This window comes from Varanus komodoensis, unplaced genomic scaffold (genome assembly GCF_004798865.1).
Source record: "Varanus komodoensis strain SLA01 unplaced genomic scaffold, ASM479886v1 scaffold98, whole genome shotgun sequence".
NCBI lineage: Eukaryota > Metazoa > Chordata > Lepidosauria > Squamata > Varanidae > Varanus > Varanus komodoensis.
This window is the reverse complement of record NW_025336669.1, coordinates 47,603-56,422: the sequence shown is the minus strand read 5'-3', so window position 1 is coordinate 56,422 and position 8,820 is coordinate 47,603.

Below are 8,820 nucleotides of genomic sequence, written 5' to 3'. Positions count from 1 at the left end.
TCTATTAGGACCAGACATGCTGTGTAATACATTTAGGATTTGCCATCCTCACGGATTCTGCCCTGATGTGCAGATTAGCAAGGAGCACATTGGATACCAGGCTCCCATGGCAAACAAACACGACATGTTAAAATGTTGTCCTTCAATCATTAGTGAATTGCATGGTAGGATTTTTAGTAAAATCTTTCAAGCAATAAAATTAGTTGCAATTTTAACCTGGAAGAAAGAAGAGTTTGCTATTCCCGCAGAACATGTTTCTGAATGTAGCTAACTCCCTTTTTAATGAAAAGGAGTGGGGATTTGTTTTGAAAAGGGTTATACATTTCAAACATTGTGATCTGAGAATGGCTTTTGGAGATTCCTGCTCTAAGAAGCTGGTTCACCAAAATAAACGTTAAAACTGTACAAATCCACATCCAGTGCTAACAGGCCCAATTCCATTACCTGATCAATTGTTTAAGTAAACACTGAGTAAAAGGGGGTGTAGTTGTGAGTACAACTATGTGCACACCTTCCTAACTGGCCATCTGCACTCAGAATCCTTTCCCTGGCCTGATACAAAACAGGAAGGGTAAGGGACTATTTTATTTAGATTAGTTTCGTTTTGCTTTAAAATTTTGTATCCCACCCTTTACAGTGTCTCAGGGTGGCAATAGTATAGATCACAGTAATATATAAAATCAATATTAAAAGAATACTTTTTAAATGCTGGGAAAATAAAAAGGTTTTGGCCCAGTGCTGAAATGAAAAAAGTGTCTGTGCCAGGAACACCTCTCCGGGGAGCCCATTCCATAGCGGGGGTGCCACTGTAGAGAAGGCCCTTCTCCGGGTAGTCACTCTTCTGATCTCCTTCAAAGGGGGCTCCCAAAGAAGGGCCTGTGCTCCAGACCTTAGGGGCTGGGCAGGTATATATGGCAGGAGGCACTCCTTCAAATGTACCGGTCCCAAGTCATTTAGGTCTTTGTACATCTGGGTCGAGGAGCACTCCCAGACTACACATCCTGTCCCTTAGGGGGAGTGCAACCCCATCCAGAACAGAGCAAGGACCACTTACCTGCAGCATTGAACCACCTGCTAACAGGACCTCCATCTTCTTGTACTTAGTCCCACATCTTTTTCCCAGCTTCTGCCACCACACTGGGAAATCCCAATAGCTTTTGACTCAGGAAGAGCACGGCTGTTTCTGGGGCTTGTTATAGATGTAAGTTCCAATCCAGCTCATCTCAGTAATAATTGTTAATGGAAAATTTAACATACAGGGACATTTGCGTGTATATGTGGGTGGGTGTTAACAGAATTAGTTATTTGGCAGATTAGAAATATAACAAATAAATAAGCAACCCCAGTAATGAATATTGGCTCAATAACAAAAGTGGTTTCTTTATATAGTTTCCAAAGAATACTTATGACCAAAATATTTACAAAGTAAATTCCCATTATCGTCATCATCATGCGTAGAACTGTTTGCTCTAACCTCACTATTTCAGATGTGCCTAAAACATCTCCATTTTGTGCTAGAAGCAGTGAAAGTTGTCGGATCACTGCCATTCATTTTATCAACAGGCAGAGAACCAAACCATCTCCTTATGGTCCGCAAATATAAAATGTGCCCCAACAAGGAACACCTGAATGAGGTGGAAGAATGGAATATTTATCTAACATCCATTTTAATAAAGAACTCTGAAAAGACCAAATATTTATTATCAATTCTTCCCAAATTGGGCAACATCCTCAAAACAATTTTCTGCTCTGTATGGAAGAAACAGTTTATGAAAACAGACTACCCTGAAACTGATCCTGTGATGAGTTTGCTAAGGTAGCACATCAGGGATGCTCCTGGAGTGAAATGGCTCCCCAGATGGCAATGCCCCTTCTGCTTTGCCCAGCTCTCCTTGTCCCATGACCATCAATGGTTTAGCAACTTCCCATCTTTCCTGCAGTATTTTCCCACTTTTCCTAAAGCTTAGTTGCTATAGGAGCTTAATCTATGAAATGCTTTTATTTCAGCCTGTCCCCTTTGTCTCTGGCCTCACCCCTTTGCTTTTTGTCCCCAAGAACTTCTCCAAAATGGAACTTGGCCCCCTGGCTAAAAGTTGTACCCCAGCACTGTCATAAAAGATGTCCTAGTGTCCTAGTTTCTTCTTCTTGTTTCCACCAGAAGAAGCTTTGATCAAATCTGTGGAGCCAACATATTAAACTAGCCTCAGTCAGCCCTGTTTGACTATGCAGGAAAGGGCAAATCTGCATCATCACCTTCTGGATAAAATTCCAGGAAGGCAGTCTTGGCCTACCTAGTCACAAACAGGCAGTGTGTGGATGGCTCCGTACATCAAACCTTGCAAGTATCATCTGAATTGGCCCAGTGATGCAGACCTGGGTTGAAGAATCTCACAGTGTAGTTTCTGGAAATGGGTACAGGTGCAGAATTAGTAGAGAGAACAGCCCATAATGTATGCTACCTCTTGTCAGATAGACCCAAGACCGTGAGCTGCTCACACTGAAAGGAACTTCCCTTCACTCATCCCCTGTCCTCTTTTGTGGCCTAGTGCTATTTCCCTTCTCTTGACATTAGCAGGTTTGGTAGAAATTTCTGCATCCGGTTTGATCCAGTTACTATAACCCAAGGTGGGTCTTGTGATTTAACACTTGTTTACATTTATATGTAAACCTTGTTTCCAAGGAGCCTAAGCCAATATACATGAACTTCCTCATTTTGTCCTCACAACAGTCATGTGAGATAAGTTAGCCGGACACTCAGCGACTGGCCAAACATTACCCAGTTAAGTTTCATGGCCAAGTGGAAGTTTAACGGTGGAAATCTCCAGAGTGTGGCCCAACACTGTAAGCACCACACCACATTGGTTCTGGCCCAGATCCCACCTGGATTGCACAAGGCAGTCATCCAGCTGTTTCATGTCAGGAAACCTCTGGCATCTTGTGCTTTTGGATCACTTTTTACATCTTCCAGGTAACTGGACCTGCTCTCACCTCTCACCCTCCTTTCTCTTGTCTCCCAGGATGGGGGCTTGCTTGTGTATATGGACACCCTCTGGAGCAGAGGGAGAGAAACTGTATACAACCCAGGGAAAGGGCATTGTTCTTTGACTTCCCACTTGGAACCAGAAGTGTGTAAGTTGTCCAAATAAGAAGTGCCCCTGGGGCAATGTTTGTCCCATCAGGAAGCCTTGTGACTGAAGGGACTTCTGTAAGCTTTCCTTTTGCTTGCTTATTGATAATTTGCATTCGTATTTCATCCCTAGAGGTATTACATGAAATGCATATCATCTTCAGCACAGGTGGTTTTGTTTCTTCCTAAGTTATCCTTGAATGTGAACATGAAGTACCTTGGCTAGACCAGGCCCCTATGGTTGAAACACTCATTTATTAACTTGAAATGAAATTATCTTGTTAAATCTACATTGTTGGAGGTGGATTGAGCAAGACCAGTTTTCATCCGTGCACTCATTTGCACATATTAAAAGATCAGTTTCATATGCACCTCAACTACAGCAAGCAGTTCTAATCTTGGATGCACATGTTTTCTGTGTGTTCTCCAAACAGGCTTCCACTGGCCTGTAACCTCTAACAGCATTCCAGACCGTGGAAAACACTGGCCTAGATGAATGAGGGGACCAGAAAGGAACGAGGAGACAGGAGTAACTAAACTCACATGGACTTAAGAGGTTTAAATTCATCATAAATCAAACACTTTATTTTAAGGTGAAATCACAGGCTTAAAAAAAAGAACAGAAATGGTTTTCCAAACATTTTGTCAAACAATCAATGGCACATCTGGTGAATGATCATTCAGGACAGAGTGGAATAGCATTCAAATCTCAACAGTCACAGCAGCTATTCACAGAAGCAAAAGTCTCCAATGATTTTAAACTGCAGTCCAGCCCCACACCGGGCTGTGTGCATGCCATTCTGTTTTAAGAACAGCATTTCATTTTGACAGCAGAGTCCAGAATCCCAGGAATTTCAGCTTATGTTACAACTACAGCAAAGGGCTGAAGGATGCAAACCAACTCAAGAGGGCTTGGAGGATCAAGCTACAAACTTCACAGATGCCCTCTTCTAACCAGATTTGGCCTGGCTTGGCCAGGACCCTCAATAATACTGGCAGATCACCTACCACAAGTGGTATCCCCGAGGCAAGGAAATTCTAGGCTGAGCCCAGTTTGGGCTCTCACTTAATAGCCAGGCACAGCAGCTTCCAAGCTGACTTGCCTGCAAGCCCCACTTGCCAGCACCAACTGGCTTGTGCCAAGAGGCAGGAGTGCCAACGGCAATACAGCAGGTACGCTGCCAGACAGACCTGGTCCATTCATCCTGCTGCTCCATGCCTAATCCTGTGCCAGGCCTAAATAGGACCTGTCACTTAAGTGGAGTCCTGAGCTATTCCAAAGCCACAGGTCTAGCTGGAGCAGCAGCACTTAAATGCTTTGAAGTCAGTGGACATTCTAGAAGGACTCCCAAAACCCAAAGGACGACTCAATGAATATGCATTCCCAGCATTAGAAAATTGCAACACGCTGCAGAATGTCTTGACTGTAATCAAAGAATGGAAAATATGAAAGGGCCTGGAAGTGAGTTCGAATTGCCTCATTGTATGGACTGAAGAGCACTGCTTTCTACAGACCTCAGATTCCACTGGAATTCTGATTGTTGTTGTACGCACAGCTCTGCCTGAGCATCTTTCCATTTTGGACTGAGAAATGGATCACATGAAAGCACCACACCATCCCTTGGAAGAGGCTGTTATTGAGTGTTGCTGCCACAGGCCAAAATTGCACCATTTTAAGTTGAAATAAATAGGTTTTCTTCTCCTTAAAAAGGGCAACAGTATGATCTAGAAAATTGAGATGCAGTGAAGTTCTTTGGACCTTCTCTGTATGTACAGCTGCTATGATGAGGAGTTCACAGTGAGATGTCTTGCTTAGTACAGAAGGGACACGACAGGGTATGGATAAAGACGAGCAGTTTAACAGAGTGGCCAAACTGAGCATCAGGAGTCCCACATGGCTCCTTGGAATTCAAGGGTGACTCCTAGGTGAGCCAAGATTTAAAAACACGTAAGACGGACACATTTGCACACAACTCTGGGTCACACAAATTTAGATGAAAGGAACTGAGAAAGAAGAAAACTTGGTACACATTAGTTTGCACACTGGTCTGACCCTGAAGGTCCCTGGGTCATGGTGAACAGTGAAGAGCAGTGGGGAAGGTGTAAATGTTATGGGGTGCCTGTAAAGGGAGGGTGGAGTACCATTAGCAACCTCTTCTTTAAAATAAAGAGGGGAAAAAGAGCAAGAAATAAATCAGTGCTCGCATGAACCATGCACTTTTGCAGGGGACGATAAAGCCAATGACAGAGGTAAGAGTGGCCCAGAACAGAAGAACAGGCAGAGGGGTATAAAGGCAGCTTTATCCAACCTGCCATTGTCCAGAGCAGCCTTCCCCAAACTGGTGGCCTTCAGAGGCGTTTGGACCACAACTCCCAGAATTCCCATCCAGCAGGGCCATTGACTTGGAATTCTGGGTGTCGCAGTCCAAATTTGGGGAAAGCTGGTCCAGAAAAAACAAAGTATGAGAGCAGTGACACTTTAGGAGCACTGGAGGAATGAAGGAAACAAAAATAGGACCAGAGATACAAGTCTATGAGTGAAGGGGAAATGGAAAGAACTGTGTTTGGCCAGGAGGTTCAGAGATGAAGAAGGCTAAAGTTCAGATATATTATTGAAATAACCAGCCAATATGATAACTGTGGGCCTCAAACATAGTACTAAACATTTTGTCTATCAATCATTTATCTCTAAGTGGAATACAGGAAATCTTGAGAGTTTCCACATACATTGCAAGGAGATCTATATTTATACATTGGATGGGGCACAGCATTAGGTCTCCAGCCTCCTTGTTTTCTTTATTGTAGCTTTTGTTTGACTCTTGGTGAATTCAGAGGTGAGGCAGGTTCAGTCCTGAAGGGAGCCAATACCTCCTCTGGATATGAAATATATCAGTGCCTTTGTAAAGAAGCCCATTGCACAAGATCTACAGAAATACGTATCAAGCACCGAAAAGTTAGGTGGGATAGGCCAGAAATTATCAGAGTTTTGGCCACTCAAATTAGCTTCTCTCTTTCTCCTTCAGGAACAGCAAGCAGAAGAAAGAAACAACAACAGTGGAAATTGGAAAAATTTCAAGCTCCCGTAGCTGTTAACCAGAAAGAAACCTAGCTGTTAACCAAAGAGTAACCTTCAGCCAAGTTCCAAAAAGGACTTGGTTCATATCTTCTGACCTAGAAATGAAAGCAAATGTAACAAATAATATCTTGAAAAAATACATAATTCATGGTATCTTTGGCCCAGCCAAAGCCACAGAAATACTGGAAATCTCTAATTGAGGCATCATCTTGTGTGATATTTCCATGCCTATTTCCAGGGACTTTAAAGCTGAGGGATGCTTTCGAATGCTTGTAGGAATTTCTGAACCCTCATGTTTGGCCTTGGTGTGCCTCAACAATGAACCTAAAATCTTTCTAGGACGATCTTCCCCATGCATGTTCAAGCAGAGACACATTCAGAACGTTGCTGCTATAAAATATATTGGTGCTTGGAGTGGGCTGTATTGAGCTAAACTCCAAAAGCAATATACGAAACCAGTGGGGAGTTCTTTCCCCTCCTTATGAAAAGTGCTCTCTCAACACACACCCATGACAGTGCTGTGGCAATACCAGTGCCTATTTGGAAACTGTTGCCTCCATCTGTACTGAGTGATTAACCAGTCAGTGCCAACTCTGGGTTGAACCAGTTGGGATTCCTGGGTGGAAAGTGTACCAGAGTTAGGATAACAGGTTAGAGCCTCCAAATCAGCCCCAGTTAATGCAACATGTATGTACATGCACATCAAATATGCATCATATGTTCCATTCTGCAATCCTCCTACCTTTTCAAGAGGTGAAAGAGCTGCAGCAGGAAATTGACACACTATGTCACAGAATTACAGAAGACTCAGAATGGGACAGCTTGCTTCATCGACAAAGCCAAAACACCATTAGTTTAATTCTGCATCTCGCAGCTATGTGCATTTCCATTTTTACACTAGAGTAGGTGCAAAGTAGGTCAACACAGAAATCAGATTGACTATGTGCTGTACAGCCAAAGATGGAGAAGCTCTATACAGTCTGTAAAAACTAGACCAGGAGCTGACTGTGGCTCAGATCATGAGCTTCTGGTTGCAGAATTTAGGCTTAAATTGAAGAAAGTAGGGAAAAACACTAGGCCACTCAGGTATGACCTAAATCATATTCCTGATGAATACACAGTAAAGGTGACAAATAGATTTAAGGAATTAGATCTGATAAACAGAGTGCCTGAAGAACTATGGACAGAGGTTCGCAACATTGTACAAGAGGTAGCATCTAAAACCATCCCAAAGAAAAAAAATGCAAGAAAGCAAAATGGCTGTCTGAGGAAGCTTTACAAATAGCTGAGGAAAGAAGGGAAGTGAAAGGCAAGAGAGAAAGATACACCCAATTGAATGCAGAATTCCAGAGAATAGCTAGAAGACATATGAATGCCTTCTTAAATGAACAGTGCAAAGAAATAGAAGAAAACAATAGAATAGGGAAGACTAGAGGGAAGACTAGAGATCTCTTCAAGAAAATTGGAGATATGAAGGGGAACATTTCATGCAAAGATGGGCATGATAAAGGACCAAAATGGCAGGGATCTAACAGAGGCAGAGGAGATTAAGAACATGTGGCAAAATTACACAGAAGAACTATAGAAGAAAGGCCTTAACATCCCTGATAACCACGATGGGGTGGTCGCTGACCTCTAGCCAGACATCCTGGAATGTGAAGTCAAAAGGGCCTTAGGAAGTCTGAGCAACAACAAAGCTAGCAGAGAAGATAGTATTCCAGCTGAGCAATTCAAAATCCTAAAAGACAATGCAGTAAAAGTGCTACACTCAATATGCCAGCAAATTGATCTGGCGACGGTGACACATGCACTGGTGACTTCCCGCCTTGACTTCTGTAACGCGCTTTACGTGGGGCTACCCTTGAAGATGGTCTGGATACTTCAATTGGTTCAAAATAGAGCTGCCAGGCTGCTGACGGGGACGGAGCGTTATGTTCACATGACTCCAGTCCTCCGTCAGCTTCACTGGCTTCCCATTGAAGTCCGGGCCCAATTCAAGGTGTTGGTGATGACCTATAAAGCCCTAAACGGCTTGGGTCCTGGTTACCTGAAGGAGCGCTTATGTCCATATATGCCCACCTGCCCCTTGAGATCTGCAGGAAAGGCCCTTCTCCAGGAACCCTCCGTGAAAGAAATTAGAAGGGTAGGTACTCAGAGGAGGGCTTTCTCTGCAGTGGCGCCCAATCTATGGAATGCGCTCCCCAGAGAGGTCCACCTGGTGCCATCGTTATTTGTTTTTTGGCGCCAGGCGAAGACCTTTTTATTTAAGCGTCATTTTATTTGTTAACAATATTTGCTTATTTATCTGGCCAGGGCGACTTCTTTTATATTGTTAATTTTATATTGTTATTTTTGTATTTTATTGTATTTTATTTTGTGTTGTGAGCCACCCTGAGGCTTCGGGCAAGGGGCAGCATAGAAATGTTTTAATAAATAAATAAATAATTTTGGAAAACTCAGCAGTGGCCACAGGATTGGAAAAGGTCAGTTTACATTCCCATCCCAAAGAAGGGCAATGCCAAAGAATGTTCAAACTACTGCACCATTGCACTCATTTCACATGCTAGCAAAGTTATGCTCAAAATCCTACAAGCTAGGCTCCAGCAGTATGTGGACC